Raw genomic sequence first — 15,770 nt, forward strand, 5'->3', positions numbered from 1 at the left:
CTGGGGCTGGGCTAAGCCCTGCATCCCGTACCTGGGACACTTGACCCGAATGCATGGGGGCAGTTCATCCGCACCTTGCTGGGTACAGGTGCCTCAGGGCAAGTTCAGTCTTCTCCACTTGTGTCTGAGGATGTTCCTAACCTGCTATTTGGCTCCCTTAGCTCCAGGTAATTATGGTGACACTATTTCACCACAAATGAGGTGGTGCTTGTTAAAGCACTAGAAACCTGGGTCTCATGGGGCAAAAGAGTGCCTGTGGCCTTTGTCCCCAGGCTTTCCCCAGCATCTGAGCTTGCAAAAAAGCCCCATCCCCGCACCCTCCTTCAGCTGTATGACTTCTCCACCCCTGTCGCCATTCTCTGGACAGGTTCCATCATTGTCTTCTTAAGTGAGGCCCTGGCACGGACTGTAATATTGCAGCTCATAATAAATCACCCTCTCACCTCCCTGATCCTGAGTGCCATGCTCCTAGTGATACAGCTCCAGATCCCATTAATCTAGTGGTTTTTAACTCTGGCTGCACATTAGAATCACTTAGGAGATTTTTTAAATGATAGAAGTACCTGGTATCCATCCCTAGAAGTTCTGGTGCAGTTGGTTGAGATAACCGTTAAATATTTCATGTGCACACCCAGGGGCTCTAGCTAGCCAAAGAAGCCAATGCAAAATAGAATTCAGAGTTCAACCCCGAGCAGAGGTCTCTGAGACCAGGCACCTGAGATACGTCTGTTTTCACATTAAAGGATGCACAGAACATATAGATGCAAGGAATATCAAAGGGCACGATCACGGTTAGTGTGGAAAAGGGAGGGGCCCGCTCTGGGTGTTGTGGGGCCCGGAGCCCTGAGCCCCTGCCCTAAGTCAGACCAGGCACCCACGCTCTGGAGGAATGGGGAAGGATGGGGTGCCATGGACAGTGGCTCGGGCCCTCTCAGGTCAGTCTAGGAAATGAGAGGCCCGCCGCCCTTTCCCCCTGCATCTCCCTTCCTTTCCACCCCCAGGCCTCCAGATGTGCATAGTCACGCGGCTGGTTCAGCTCCATCTCTCCAGCACTGTATTCTTCATGAGGCCAGGACCATCTGTCCTGCTCTGGCAGCCCGTCACTCTGTGCGTGTGTGCCAGGCTCAAGAAAGCAGCCTTCACTTCACGTTCTCTCTGCTTTCTTCCTTCCCTGTCTCAGATTTGCTTCCGCCCCCAAGATATCCTGGGGCCTCTACTGTTCTGCAGCCCTGCCATTCCTGGAGTGCCCAGAGCAGAGGCTCCCTACTCCACACCTGCCCCTACCACCCTCCTGCAAGGTCTCTGGCCTCTAGTCCTTCCTCAGGCTCAAATTTTATACAGCTGGGGTTTACCTACCTCATCCCATATTTCACAAGCCCTCAGGCTCCCTTCCTGCCTTCTGTGTTTCAATATTCTTCCCTAAACAGTTTCTGCAGATTGTGACTCCCTGTCTTGGGGTGCTGGGAGCAAGGACCAACATGCGTCTCTGCCAACCACTGAACGGACATTTTGTATTATTTGCTAGGACAGTTTCGTGTAATCTGCTGCTAATAAATGAACACATTGCTTCTTGTTCCTCTAGTTTTCATAACTGCTTTAAAGTCTATATGTTCATCATGGCGACTTGAGCATACATTTTATCTATTTATTTTTTAGGGAGAGGGAGAGAAACATCAGTGTGTGGTTGCCTCTTGTGCACCCCCATCTGGGGACCTGGCCCACAACCCAGGAATGTGTTCTGACTGGGAATCGAACCAGCAACCCTTTAGCTCTCAGGCCAGTGCTCAATCCACTGAGCCACACCAACCAAGGTGACTTGAGCATACATTATGGGCACCTGAAGCTGGCCAAGTTGCAGAGGGGGCTCAAGCTCTCTGTGTGGCCACGCTAAGGGCCTTGGTGACCCAGGAAGCCTGGCTATGGTGCCGATTGCCTTGGTGTCTCTCTCCATGCTGTCCTTCTGAGTGCCCCCCTGCCCACTGCAGCCAGACAAATCTGGGTCAGTTCCAAAAGGGAATATGCTGGCAGCAAGGGAATCTGGACCCCCGATGTTTGTGGAACAGGGTCTGCAGTACTGGGTGAGGGGTGCATTCTACTCTGTTGGGAGGATGGGTGATGAGGGAGGAGGTGGAGGTGACCTATGGAGGGCAGAAGTTGCATGGATCACATTCAGTCTTGGTCATAAGGCTTGCTCAAACTCTTCCCCTCAAGGACCTGCCCTCCGTCTCCTCTGCCCGTGCAAATCCTGCACATGCCCTCCTGTGTATCACTTGGTCTCCAACTGCACCTGGTGTTTCACAGCCAAACAAGGCACTGGCTCCTTCACTGTTCTCCGGGAGTTCACCTCCCCAGAGCAGGTCTGCATTTGCCCCCCACCAGCCCAGCGCAAGCACGAAAGTACCGTTCATCCAGTCTCTGAAGGAAAAGGACCAGGATGAAGTCTGCTTCTGCAGTACCCCTTGAAAACTTGATTCCCCAGCAAATGAATAATGGAAATGAGGCCGCCAAGCGTGCTTAACCTATTGTTATGCAAAGACCTGAGGCCCCAAAAGACTTCTGCATATAGCTTGCATGCCAAAGAAGTAACCCGGAGGACTGGCTGTGAAAGACGTGAGTTTATCCGGACTTCTGTGGGCACCAGGGGCAGTCTGCTGGTGAAGTCTCCGCAGCACAGGCTTTCCCAGGGCAGGGTTACACAGAGTACAGAAGACAAAGCAACCAGGCATGCAAGTGGATGTGCTTGCATGCAAGCTGTGTGAGATCAAGTGCCAGCTATTTACAATCTGGGCTTGCAGGAAGAACAGTTTCTTTTTGGCCATTCCTCCAGGCTCCCAATGCCCCACAGCACACTTACAGATGGGCTTCATCATGTTCCCACAGGGTGGGAGGGGGAATCAGAGCTTGGAAAGGGGCCCATGTTCTCACACGCCACACATTTATTTAAAGCAATAATCTATTTTTAAAATCTCTTAGAAACCCCTATTTGCCCATAAACAATTGATATAGTAATGGCAAGTCATTCTCTATGTATACAATATTTACCAGAGAAGGTTCCCTAAACTCTGTGGAGGATACACTACCTGCTACCACTTGGGGAGCTGAATGTTCTGAGACCTTGCAGGCAACAGCTGTGAAATGGGGTCAAGAGTCGTGTCCATATCCCCGGCTGAATGAGATGGAAAGAGATCATCCAGAGGACAGAGGCTCCATGGTGCTGCCCACCTGCACTTCCAACACCAACACTGTGTGAATACATAGTTCTAAGCATTTGGCATCTGGCTCAGTCCAGACAAAGTGAGGAGATTTGCCGAGACCAACAGGGAGGGGACAGGCAGTGAGACAGGGTGTCTGGGGCAGTGGGGTGGGTGAGAGAGAGATGGGGGTGGGAGGAGGGTTCAGTGCCCAGAGGACAATGGCAACAGAGGAGCTCAGGGACACAAGAAAGCAGCTGTGGCCCCTGGGTGCCAGCAGAGTAGATGGATGTCGTCCCTTAGCCTGCAGATTGATTCTGTTTTCTCCAGGTTTAATTGGCTTGTTGGCTCTGGCTTGAGGCAGAGAAAGAGGCTCTTTCCCAAGGAGAGAAGCTATGTCTGAGGCAGCCATGGTGCCCCCCTCCCAGTCCCACCCTATTAGAGGAAAGATGGGGCAGCATACAGCCGCCATTCTTTCTTTTTTTCTTTTTTTAGTCCTCACGTGAAGATATATTTTAATTTATTTTAGAGCAAGAGAAGGGGGGACAGAGAGAGACATTGATGTGAGAGAGAAACATTGACCAGCCACCTCCCTTCTGTGCCCTGATAGAGGATCGAACATGCAATTTAGGTATGTGTCCTGACTGGGAATCGAACCCACAAACTTTTGGTGTATGGGAGGATGGCCCAACAAACTGAGCCATCCAGCCAGGGCCAGATGCCATTCTCACCCCTACCCAACCCCCAAGCCCTGCTCTCCCTGCTGGCTGGACTGGGGTGAGGCAGGCCAAGATGCTCCTGCAAGTGTTTGTCTGGCCCTGTGTACCCACTCAGGCTCTGCTGCTCCTGGTCTGACAAGGCCCTGGATGGTTGTGAGCCCAGGAGGAAGAGTAGAAGAGGGAGTGGGAGAGGAAAGCAAAGGACAGAATCCACAAATCTAGAAACATCACCCAGGAAGGGACCCCGAGCCTCTTCTCTGCTGTATCATGAGCTCAGGAACTGCCCAGCAATTGGGAGCAAAGCTGAGAGGAGGACCCAGAAAGCCCCTGCCCTGGCTCGGTGCCATGTCCATAGGACTCTGTTATACAGCCTTACGCGGTTCAGTCTAAGGACAGGGACACATGCATCTCTCAGCCTCCTCCTGCAAGAGTGGTGCAGCCCCCACAGCATCAGCCCCCCTGAGGGAGTAAAGGTTTTATCGGCGGCAGTGGCAGCAGCAATGGAGACCTTATAGGACACCTCTCCTCCCGCCTCAGCAGCCTCCTCTCCACTCCTGTGGTTTTCCTAATAAACACCTTTAAAATATTTATGAAGGCAACTTCAATGAGGTAGCATAGCATTGCTTTAAAATGATTTTCTTCTAATAAGTTAACTTTGGCATGAGCTCTGCTTCTCAAGTTCCACAGGGCAGGCCTCCAGGGTGGGCACTCAGGGCTCCCCCTGTATGAGCTAGGCGTGGGGGATCCCTTCCCTCCTGGGGCAGGGGGCAGGCCTGGTAGCAGGTGAGAAGGTATGACACAGTTGGCAGGGCTCAAAGGCTGGATTCTCAAAGAATGGGTCAAGGGAGTGAGGGGACTGGCTGAGGCTCTGGAGGAACTGACCGGGGAGGGGCCTGAAAACTGCCAGGTTCTCTAGAACCATGGACAGCACTTCCAATCTCTGCCCCTGGGCTACTGAGAAGTCCAGGAGCTGGGAGCTAGGACTCCTGGGTCAGTGCCCATCTTGCTAATAGGAATGGGGAAGGGCTGTCCTCTGGGAGAGAGTGGTGGGTGTCGTGGGTTAGTGGGCAGGGGCTGGGGTGTGTTGACCACTGAGCAGTTGGCGACCAAGCTCAGCTCCTGCCCAGCAGCCCTCAGAGGAAAGGCTGTGATAGCAACGCCTTGTATGCACAAGCTGGGGGTGGGATTTGAGGTCTGCAGCTGGGCCCCAGATTGGTCTGTCTGCCCTTTGAAACTCCACGGAGCCCTGCCAGTCCTTCTTGCACAAATCCTGGTGCTGTCCTCGAGTGTCAGCTGGAACGGCACCCTGTCTGACCTCCCCCTGTGCAGTGAGGGAACAGATGCTGCTGCCGACCCCTCGCCCCTTCCTGGGCCAGAGGGAGGGCCCTGCCCCAGCTGCCTGGAGTGCCAATGGGGGGGAGGGCCTGATGGAGAAACTGGGGGAGGAGGTTCTATTCTCATCCCACTGTTCCTCAGAAAATTCCTTTTCAACAAGAACTGTTTTCATCACTGTTGCCTGAAGCCTAGAGCTGCTCTAATTATGGGTCAGGCTGGAACCTGACAGGAAGCATTTTAATTATTAATTTGAAGTGTGCTGAGTGTTGAGATGGAGGAGGGCTGGTCCCTTAAGCTCGCTCATGCCCAGCCCTGTCTGTTGAAACCTTGTCGGTGACAGCTCCCCAGCCAGAGCCCCTTTGCCCCTGTGGCCCAGGATCTGCCTCTCTCACTCCTCCCCCCTCCTAACCCCGGCCTTGCACTGTTCTCTCTTGTTTTCCATCTTCCCATGAGCCCATTAGCACACAGCCTATTGTTCCAACTACGCAGATGGAGAAGAGGGAGGCCCGAGTGGGCATGGTGTCTGCCTAGTGTCACAGCAACAGCCACAGGCAGGGCGGAACCTTCCGGTTTTCCCGTGCAGGGCTCCTTTGCTCTTGCCTGGCAGCAGAGGCGGCCATCCGCAGAGCTGTCTGCCCCTGTTGTGCCCCTCTTCATAGGTGTGTTGTCTGAAGTGGCTCACAGAGTCTTCTTTCATTTGTTGCAGGCATCTGACACTTTCAAGGAACAGTTTCCTTGCCCTGTTCACGCCCAGACATGGACACGGCCTTCTGGGTTCTGAGGCTGGGCCTCTGGGCCTGTCCCGGGGGCAGTGGGTCAGGGCCTGCCCTGGGTGGGGGCCCTGTTTGGCCCGTTGCTTCCTCTGCTTCCAGTCAAGAGAGACCTACCCTCTGCTCACTGGTTATTTTCCAGACTTGACCCTCCATGCTCCCCTGTATGGGGGCCCGTCTGCTCCCTCAGTCACACGTTCCCGTTTATGCGTTCTGCATTCAGGGCCAAAAAGCCCCAGATTGGGCAACAGCCCTGGAGCTGATGAACATATTGTACTATTTTATACTCTGCTTTTCCTCTGGGCCTGGGTGATTTGTGAGGTTGAGATGACATCCTATGCCACGCTTCTCCAGGTAGACGGACTCCTGTTTGGTAACAAGGGTTTGAACCCAGCTTTTCTCGACTTGAAAGCCCCAGCTTCTAAACACTACCTGACACTGAGGAGAAGCAGGGTTAGTCCCGTGAGGAAATGGACTTGAAGAAGAACATCGGGTGTGAGGAGCCAGGCGCTTCAGAGACCGTGAGCAGCTCTTCGGCCTGGCTGAGAGCGGCAGGGATGGGGCTGCGCAGGCAGAGAGCAGCGCAGACCAGCCTGTGTCCTGTTTTGTAGCCACAAAGGCCACGGAGAAGCACTGGAGCTAGTTAGTTTGTTTTGTTTCATAGAAGGCTTTACGGCAGGGAAGGGACAAGTTGTTTTGCCTTTTGTGTGTGAAGAATGGTTTAAACTAGAGGTCAGGGAGCCAGGTCAGGGAGAGCAGACTGAGCTCTGACCCAGGTCACAGGCTGAGCCCTGCCTACCCTTGGGCCCTCTCTGAGCCCTAACTCTGGTGGAGACCCAGCCCGCATCTCACCCAGCCACCTGGGAATGCTGTGGATCACTGTGCGACCAGTGAGAGAGCAACTTACTCAATGAAGCCGTGCTTTCTGGCTCTGTCCACGGCCCAGAGCGCACATCTTAAAAAAAGCAGAGAAGTGTCAGCTTCCTGGGGAAGGGTGCCTGGACAATGCTTGCTTTACAGGAATTAAGGAGGAACAGTAGGAAGAGGAGGAGGGGGAGGAGGGGAGAGTAAGTTCCTAAAATATGAAGCTCCCTTTGCCACCATAAAGGGGGCTCCCTTTACAGACCTGGAGCTCCCTGACAACCAGCTGGCGGTGTGATCATAGCCCTGGGCTAGGTGCGCTCTCTGGGCCTCCAGGAGAGAGATCAGACCCAGGGCTCTTCCACCCACGTCCCCAGGGGTCTTATTTAGTGGGGACAGAGCTGAGGAGCCCTGGTCAGTAGGGCACCCACCGTGAGGCCCAGGCAGCACTGAATGGAGGCAGCAGGGGAGTTGCCCCTGGGGCGGGGCCCTGGAGCAACAACCCATTTGTCTGGTGCAAGGCCCTAGCATTACAGGGAGTGTCCTGAGGCCTTCAGAATGAGGGGAATCTGTCCTCTGCATCCCACTTTTCCCACTTTCACACTTTTTCCACTTTCCCACTTTTCCCTTCTAGCTCCATTTGGGCCATGCCTTCATGCCCTGCTCCCCAGCCTCAACAATGTAGGTTTCCTGTTTTGATTCCAGTCTGGCAAGCCTCTGTCCTGTCTCTAAAAGTCCAGGGGACAAGAGAGGTTTCTGCCTGCTACCAGGTGTGGTCATCTGTGAGGTGGATGAGATAAACCTCCCCTAATGGACAGCTTGTTAAAACCCCAGGATACAACCTAGCTGGTGTAGCTCAGTGGATTGAGCGCGGGCTGTGAACCAGGCATCACAAGTTCGATTCCCAGTCAGGGCACATGCCTGGATTGCAGGCCATGGCCCCCAGCAACTGCACATTGATGTCCCCCTCTCTCTCTCTCTCTCTCTCTCTCTCTCTCTCTCTCTCTCTCTCTCTCTCTTTCCCCTTCCCTCTCTAAAAATAAATAAATAAAATCTTTTAAAAAAAGCCAAACCAGGATACCACCAGCTCTGGTGGTCCCACTTCCAGCAAAGCCATCTGGGGATGCTCTGCTCCTGGCCACCTTCCAGCACTACCTGTGTGATGACATGAGGGGCAGACACCATCTGTCTCCAGACCGGAGAAACTGATCCCAGGAGCAGAGACAGGAATGTTCTATTGGAACCTTGCTCCTGAGCTCAGGACGTTTCCCAGGGCCCGTGTGACAGGGAGGCAGAGAACCTGAGAGGGACGAAAACACACACCGCGGGTGTACATTGCGCCGGGCCCCAGCCCCAGATAGGGGCGTTCCATGTTTGTTGTCACTGAGCCTTCACAGCAGAGCCGATGGGTGGGTCTTATTTTCCTCAATAAGGTGAAGCTCAAAAACATGCAGCAACTCCTACAAAGTCACATGCAAGTAGAAGATGGAGCCCAAATTCAGATCCAGGTCTCTCTGTCCCCAAAGCCCATGACTTCATGCTATGTCACTTGGAGGACAGCTTCCTCTGGGCTGGCCCTGGCCACCATTTGGTCCAGGATGCAGGCAGCTCATGAATCTGGCCATGGTGTCAGTGAATTGAGCTTCAAGACCATGGATGGTGCTCTGCTGAGGCTGGGCTGCTACAGGTATTCTTCTCTGCCCTCTGAAATTTGAGGATGGGTTCTCCGCCAGGGGTGGAAGTTATGGTCCTCGTGGGATCAGTCTGGCACCAGGGCAGGGACCCTGTCACTAGCCACACCCTGCCCCCTGCTCTAGTCCACATCAGAACCTCTCTGAACCACCGTGTGTGAGGTGAGGGTGCCTCGGTGGCAGCTGGAGCTCAGAAGCCTGAGGTATGAGGACATTCTGAATCTAGGGTCTAAAAAACCCAGGTAGCCTCAGCTCAGAGTCTGGGCCTATGTCTTTGTGGTCCTGTGCAGATGCCAAAACCACCACATTGTACAACTCTAAGGGACGTAATTCCCCTGGTGTATTCTTGGGAGCTATGCTGAGGGCCCATTCCACATGGAATGTGATCTAATGGTGTCCCTGGAGATGTGCAGTGGTCCTGGCAGGTGCCCTCAGCAGCCTCCAGTGAAGGAAGTTGTGACAGGGCTAGGGCAGGGGCAGAAGGAGCTAAGTTCACAGGGTTGGCCAGCAGGGTGTCCAGAGGGGCTTCTGAGGCAGGCTCCCAAGGCTACCAGCAGTGGGGAGCTGGGGGATGCAGGTGCTGATGTATTTAAGTAGACCAGCTTGTCTGAACTTCACTGGGCCTTAGAATGTACAAACCTATGGGGCAAAGGCACTTGATTAAGCAAAAATTCACTTAACTGACATCTCTTGATGGAACACTTGAACAATGGAATTACTTGGTGAATGAGTTATTGCTGTGGCTGGTGCTCCAGTGGACAGATGGAAGAGCTACAGGGCTATTTGACTTGCAGTTTCCTTTATTAAAAAGTATGAAACCACCCCTCTGAATTAGAAAACAAAGCAAAACAAAACAGGGTGAGTGTTTGGGCACTCCAATAGAGGTCAGCACCTCAAAGAGCGGGAGGGTCAGGTCCTTTCACTCCCAGGATGACACCCCGCTTTTGCTCTCCTGAGGGCAAAGGAGGGCCATTGAGGGTGAGAGGCATGTTAATTAACTCTATTCACAATGAGTGCCTGCTGTGTGCCAACCCTGGGCCACCACTGGAAGCACATTGACTATTCCCGCCCTCAGAGGGGCTTATAATTCACTCGAGTAGACAGACAGTTGTGTCAGGAAAACAGATCTCGATGCAGTGATGAAGGTAGAGGGAAGGTACATTTAAGACGCAGCAGGGGCAGAAAGGAAGGGATGGCACCGTGAGAGACCACCTGGGGGCAGGAGAGGACACTGTCTTAGACGACTCGCTGTGGGAGCCACCGTGAATGAGTGAGGCCCCAGGGATTCCAGCCCACTGTTGTCAGGTCTACTGATTTTTTTTGGGGGGGGAAGAGGGTTGTAATTTTTTATATTTTCACTTTTTCATCATCATTTATCCCCTCTGCACTCTCTCCCACCTCTCTCCCTGCCCCCACCCCAATCACCACACTGTTGTCTGTGTCCAGGAGTTCTTTTTTGCTCTTTTTTGCTGGATCCCTCCACCCTCCCACACCCTCCTCAGCAAGAGTGATTTTTATGCCAAATTCTTAAGAGCAAAAGTGAAAAGATTTTCCCCAAGAAACCTGAAATATGTATTTGTATGTATATCTCTTTTTTCACTTCACTTTTGTATGTTTATTTATTTGCCAAATACATTATCAAAATCTTTTTTTATTTCTTAAGAAATAAAGGATGTTTTATCTCCCAGTGAGTGGGAAGGCTCTCAGTCAGAGTAAAATGATGCGACCCCACTCCCAGCCCTGCCTCCTGCCTGGAAAGCACAGCCAGCAGCCTGATGCGGTCCCTGGGGTCTGGGGGAACCTTGTCTGGGCCGCTTCAGCCCCCGGATGGGTATTAAGACCCATATCTGAGGAACGGAGGCTCTGGGAATTCCACAGGGCTGCCAGGTCCCAGCATGCCCTGGGCTGTGTGACAGCCGCCACCATTGCTCATGATGCTCACGCCCATCCTCCATACAAGCTCAGGGGTCCCCTCCTGTGAGCAAGGCGGTCTTCATGGGTATGTGATCTGCACAGCCACACAGGACCCCAGCTGGGGGTAGGGGAGAAGGGCCCAGTGCTTGCTTCAGTGCTCTACTACTTCCTCCTGCCGTCTGGAAATCTGAACAAGGGGCCTGCATTTCATTTTGCACTGGGCCATACAAATTATGTAGCCGCTCCTGCCTCCATGATATCTTTCTGCTGTCCCCCTCACCCTAAGCTGAGTCTGATCCTCCCCCAGGCTCACGCAGCCCCTATGCTCACTCCCCTCCCGTTGCTCTACACTGAGGGCCATTCCTCACTCACCTGTCTCCCCACTGGACCCTGAACCCCTGAGGGCTGGGTCAGAGTGTACGTGTGCCCTGCCTTATACTTAGCACACAGGAGGGGTGCTGAAATGAGTAGCCCAGTGGGTGAAAGCCTGGCCCAGCTCCCTACCTCGTTCTGGCCAGAGCTGGGCTTCAACCCATTTCTCTCTTAAAAAAAATTAAAGTAAATTTCAATTACAGTTGACATTCGATGTTACATTAGTTTCAGGGGTACAGCATAATGATTAGACATTTATATAAATTACAGAGTGATCCCCCCTCGATAAGTCTAGTACCCACCTGGCACCATACATAGTTATTACAATATAATTGACTATATTCAACTATATTTCTATGGTGTGCTTTATCTCACTGTGATAATACTATAACTACCAATTTGTACTTCTAAATCCCTCCCCCTTTTTCACCCATCTTCCTAACCCCCCTCCCATTTGGCAACTGTCAAAATGTTCTCTGTATCTGAGTCTGTTTCTGTTCTCCTTGTTCATTTATTTTGTTTTTAAAATTCCACATATAAGTGAAATCATTTGGTATTTGTCTTTCTCTTTCTGACTTATTTCACTCAGCACAATGCCCTCTAGGTCCATCCATGTTGTTGCAGAGGGCAAGATTCCATCATTTTTAAGGCTAAATCATATTTCATTGTATATATGCATCACTTTTTCTTTACCTATTCATCTATTGGTGGACACTGAGAATGCTTCCGTGCCTTGGCTATTGCAAACACTACTGCACTGACTGTATAGATGCATGTGTCTTTTCTCTTCAGTGTTTCGGGTTTTTTCAGATAAATACCCAGAAGTGGAGTTGCCAGGTCCTTCTTTGTCTCTTGCTATGGCCTTTGTTTTAAAGTCTATTTTGTCAGATATAACTAGTTTTTTTTGGTCGTTGTTTCTATTTTCATGAAATACCCCTTTCCATTCCTTTACTTTCAATCTGTGTGTGTCTTTCTCTCTGAAGTGAGTTTCCTATAGGCAGCATATGTAGGGATCTAGTTTGGTTACCCATTTTGCCACCATGTGTCTTTTGATTGGGACATTTAATCTATTTGCATTTAAATTAATTATTGAGAGAAATGTATTTAGTGCTATTTGTTATTCATATGTTTTATTTCTTCTTCTTCTTCTTAAAGAAGACCCTCGAACCTTTCTTGTAATACTGGTTTAATGGCAATGAACTTCTTTAGCTTTTTCTTGCCTGAGTAGCTATTTAGCTCTCCTTCAATTCTAAATGATAGCTTTGCCAGGTAGAGTAATATTGGTTGCAGGCCCTTGCTTTTCTTCACTTTGAATATTTCATGTCAGTCCCTTCTGGCCTGCAAAGTTTCCGTTGAGAAATTAGCTGACAGATTTATGGGAACTCTCTTATAGGAAACTAACTGCTTTTCTCTTGCTGCTTTTAATATTCTCTCTTTGTCTTTAATCTTTGGCATTTTAATTACGATGTGTCTTACTGTGGGCCTCTTCGGATTTATCTTGTTTGGGGCTCTCTGTCCTGAGGCTTGGTCTATTTCCTTCACAGGTTAGGGAAGTTTTCCATCATTATTTCTTCAAATAGTTTTTCAATTCCTTGTTCTCTCTCTCCTTCTGGCACCCCCATAATGCAAATGTTGGTATGCTTGAAGTTGCCCCAGAAGCTCCTAACACTATCCTCACCTTCTTTTGTGGGGGGAGGAACCTTTTTCTTTTTGCTCTTCTGATTGGATGTTTTCTGCTTCCCTGTCTTCCAAATCACTGATTTGATCTGCTTTACCTACTCTACTGTTAATTCCCTTTAATGTATCATCCATTTTAGTGTATTCTTCATTTCAGACTGGTTCTTTTTTATGGTTTCCATGTCTGTTTTTATGCTGTTGAAGTTCTCACTAAGTTTCTTGAGCATCCCTAGACCCACTGCTTGCCTCCATTTTATTTAGTTCTTTTTCTGAAGGTTTCTCCTGTTCTTTCATATTGGACTTATTCCTTTGCCTCCTCATTTTGGCTGCTTTTCTGTGTTTGTTTCTATATATTAAGTAGAGCTGCTATGTTTCCCTGTCTTGGTAGAGTGGTCATATGTAGTTTGGTGTCCTGTAGTTTGGGTTGTAATCGGGTGTGGTCTGAAGCTGTCCATTGGGTGCACTAGCTCTGGGGCCTCCCAGGAGATGCAGGCCAAGGACAGCCACTGCCTGTGCCCCACCTGGGGCCACCTGGCATGAATTACAGAGCAATCTACCGGTGGCTGCTATCTGATCTGGACTCGAAGGTGCATGGGAGACCCAAGATGAGAACTGAGGCTGGCTGCCACTACTGCCAGGCCTGGGGCCACTTAGCAAGAGCTACAGCTGTGCAGAGAGCAGATGCTGCTTGTTTGGGAGATTTTAGGAAAGTCCAAAGCATGAGCTAAGAGAAGCCATTTGTTTGGAAAAGCCACTGGAAATGGCTTTGGTGGACCTTCAAGTTGGGTGGAGTGGGGTCTCATGAAATAACCGGGGTAGGGCAAACAGTGTTAGCCAGGTTGATGGAGACTCAGATATGGCACCCACCTGCTAGCTCTGTGGGGCAAGAGCTCAGCAAAAAACAAAAAACAAAACCCAAAAAACAATGCCCTCTGCAAGCACTTTTGTTTGGGAGAAAGCTGCCCCTCAAGCCCTGGTCTTGATGCAGACAATTTAGTTTCTCTCCATAAATCCCTGGTACCTTGCAAGCTGCTGTCCCAATGCTGGGGCTCAGACTGAGTGAGTCTGAGTAAGTCAGTGTGTGAGCCCTTTAACAGAAACACCTGGGACCCCAGAAGCCTCCATCTTACTCCACCACAATCTCCGCTGATTTTTAAAGCCAGAAGTTATGGGACTTCTCTTCCTGGCCCTCACACCCTGGGCTAGGAGATCTGGGCTGGAACCCCTGCTTCTCACGAGGAATCTCCATTGCTGATATATCTGTCCTGAATTTTAACCACCACCCACGAGTGTGAAACTGACTGATTCCGCATCTCTGCCCCTCCTACCAGTCTCAGTATGGCTTCTTCTTTATATCCTTAGAATTTCTGTTCAGACAGATTTCAGGCAGTTCTGAATGATGATTGTTCTCTACACTAGTTGTAATTTTGTTGTAGTTGTGGGAGGTTCTGAGCACCACGTTCACTTACACAGCCATCATAAGTGTAATCTGCCTTCAGCATTTTTTAAAATCGGATTGGGAGTTTTTTGGTGTTAAGTTGTGTGAGTTCTTTATATATTTTGGGTAGTAACCCCTTATTTGATGTCGCATTGGCAAATAATCTTCTCCCATTAAGTAGATTATGTTTTAATTTTGTTGCTGGTTTCTTTTGCTGTGCAAAACTTTTTATTTTTTCATTTTTTTTCCTTGCTCTAGGAGACATATCCAAAAGATTATGAAGAGCCACATCATAGAGTTTACTGCTTATGTTTCCTTCTTGGAGTGTTATGACTTCAGGTCTTACATTTAAGCCTTTAATTCATTTTTAGTTTATTCTTGTATATGGTGTAAAAAAATGGCCTTGTTTCATTGTTTGCATGCATCTGTTCAGTTTTCCCAACACCATTTATTGAAGGACTGTCTTCACTCCAGTGTATATTGTTATCTCCTTTATCATAAATTAGTTGATCGTATAAGTGAGGGTTTATTTCTGGGCTCTCTACTCTGTTTCATTGAGCTTTTTGTCTGTTTTTGTAAGAGTACCATACTGTTTGATTATTATAGCCTTGTACTATAGTTTGAGATCAGAGAGTGTGACATTTCTAAACTTGTTCGGTTCCTCAAGATTGCTTTGGCTATTCAGGGTCTTTTGTAGTTTCATATAAATTTAGGATTATTTGCTCTAATCCTAAAAAGTTCTGTGAAAAATACCATTGATATTTTATAGGGATTACATTAAATCTATAGATTGCTTTGGGTAGTAAGAACATTTTAACAATGTTAATTCTTCTTACTCATTAGCATGGTCTATGCTTCTACTTACTTGTAGCTCTTTTAATATTTTTCTTCAATGTCTTATAATATTGTAAAACAGGTCTTTAGCCTCCTCAGTTACATTTATTCTTAAATATTTTATTTATTTTGATGTAGTTGTAAATGGGATTACTTTCTTAATTTCACTTTCTGATAGTTTGTTATTGGTATAGAAAATACAATTGATTTCTGAATATTAATTTTGTATCCTGCCGCTTTACTGAATTCATTTATCTGTTCATAGTTCTGTTGTAGAATGTTTAGGGTTCTCTCTATATTACAAGATGTCATCTACAAATAATGACAGTTTTGCTTCCTCCTTTCCATTTTGGATGCCTTTTATTTCATTTTCTTCTCTAATTGCTGTGATCAGGACTTTTAATACTATGTTGAATAAAGGTGGTAAAAGTGGACATCCTTGTCTTGTGCCTGATCTTAAGGAAAATGCTTTTAGCTTTTCACCATTGAGTATGATGTTAGCTGTGTGTTTGTCATATATGATTTTTATTATATTGGAGAAATATTCCCTCTATTCCTACTTTGTTGAGAGTTTGTGTCATAAGCGGGTGCTGGATTTTGTCTAATGCTTTTTCTGCCTCTATTGATACGATTACATGAACTTTATTCTTCATTTTTTTAAGTGATATATAACATCAAATAATGTGTGGATATTAAATCAACTTTGTGTCCCAGAAATAAAACCCACTTGATCATGCTGTGTGATATTTTTAATGTATTGCTGAATTTGGTTTGCTAATACTTTGTTGAAGATTTTTACATCTATGTTTATCAGAAATATTGGCCTATCCTTCCTTCCTTCCTTCCTTCCTTCCTTCCTTCCTTCCTTCCTTCCTTCCTTTCTTTCTTTCTTTCTTTCTTTCTTTCGCAGTGTTTTTGTCTAGTTTTGGAATTAAGGTAATGCTGGCCTTGTAAAATGAACTTGGGTA

The sequence above is a fragment of the Phyllostomus hastatus genome, unplaced genomic scaffold (genome assembly GCF_019186645.2).
Source record: "Phyllostomus hastatus isolate PE091 unplaced genomic scaffold, TTU_PhHast_1.1 phas_contig_62, whole genome shotgun sequence".
NCBI lineage: Eukaryota > Metazoa > Chordata > Mammalia > Chiroptera > Phyllostomidae > Phyllostomus > Phyllostomus hastatus.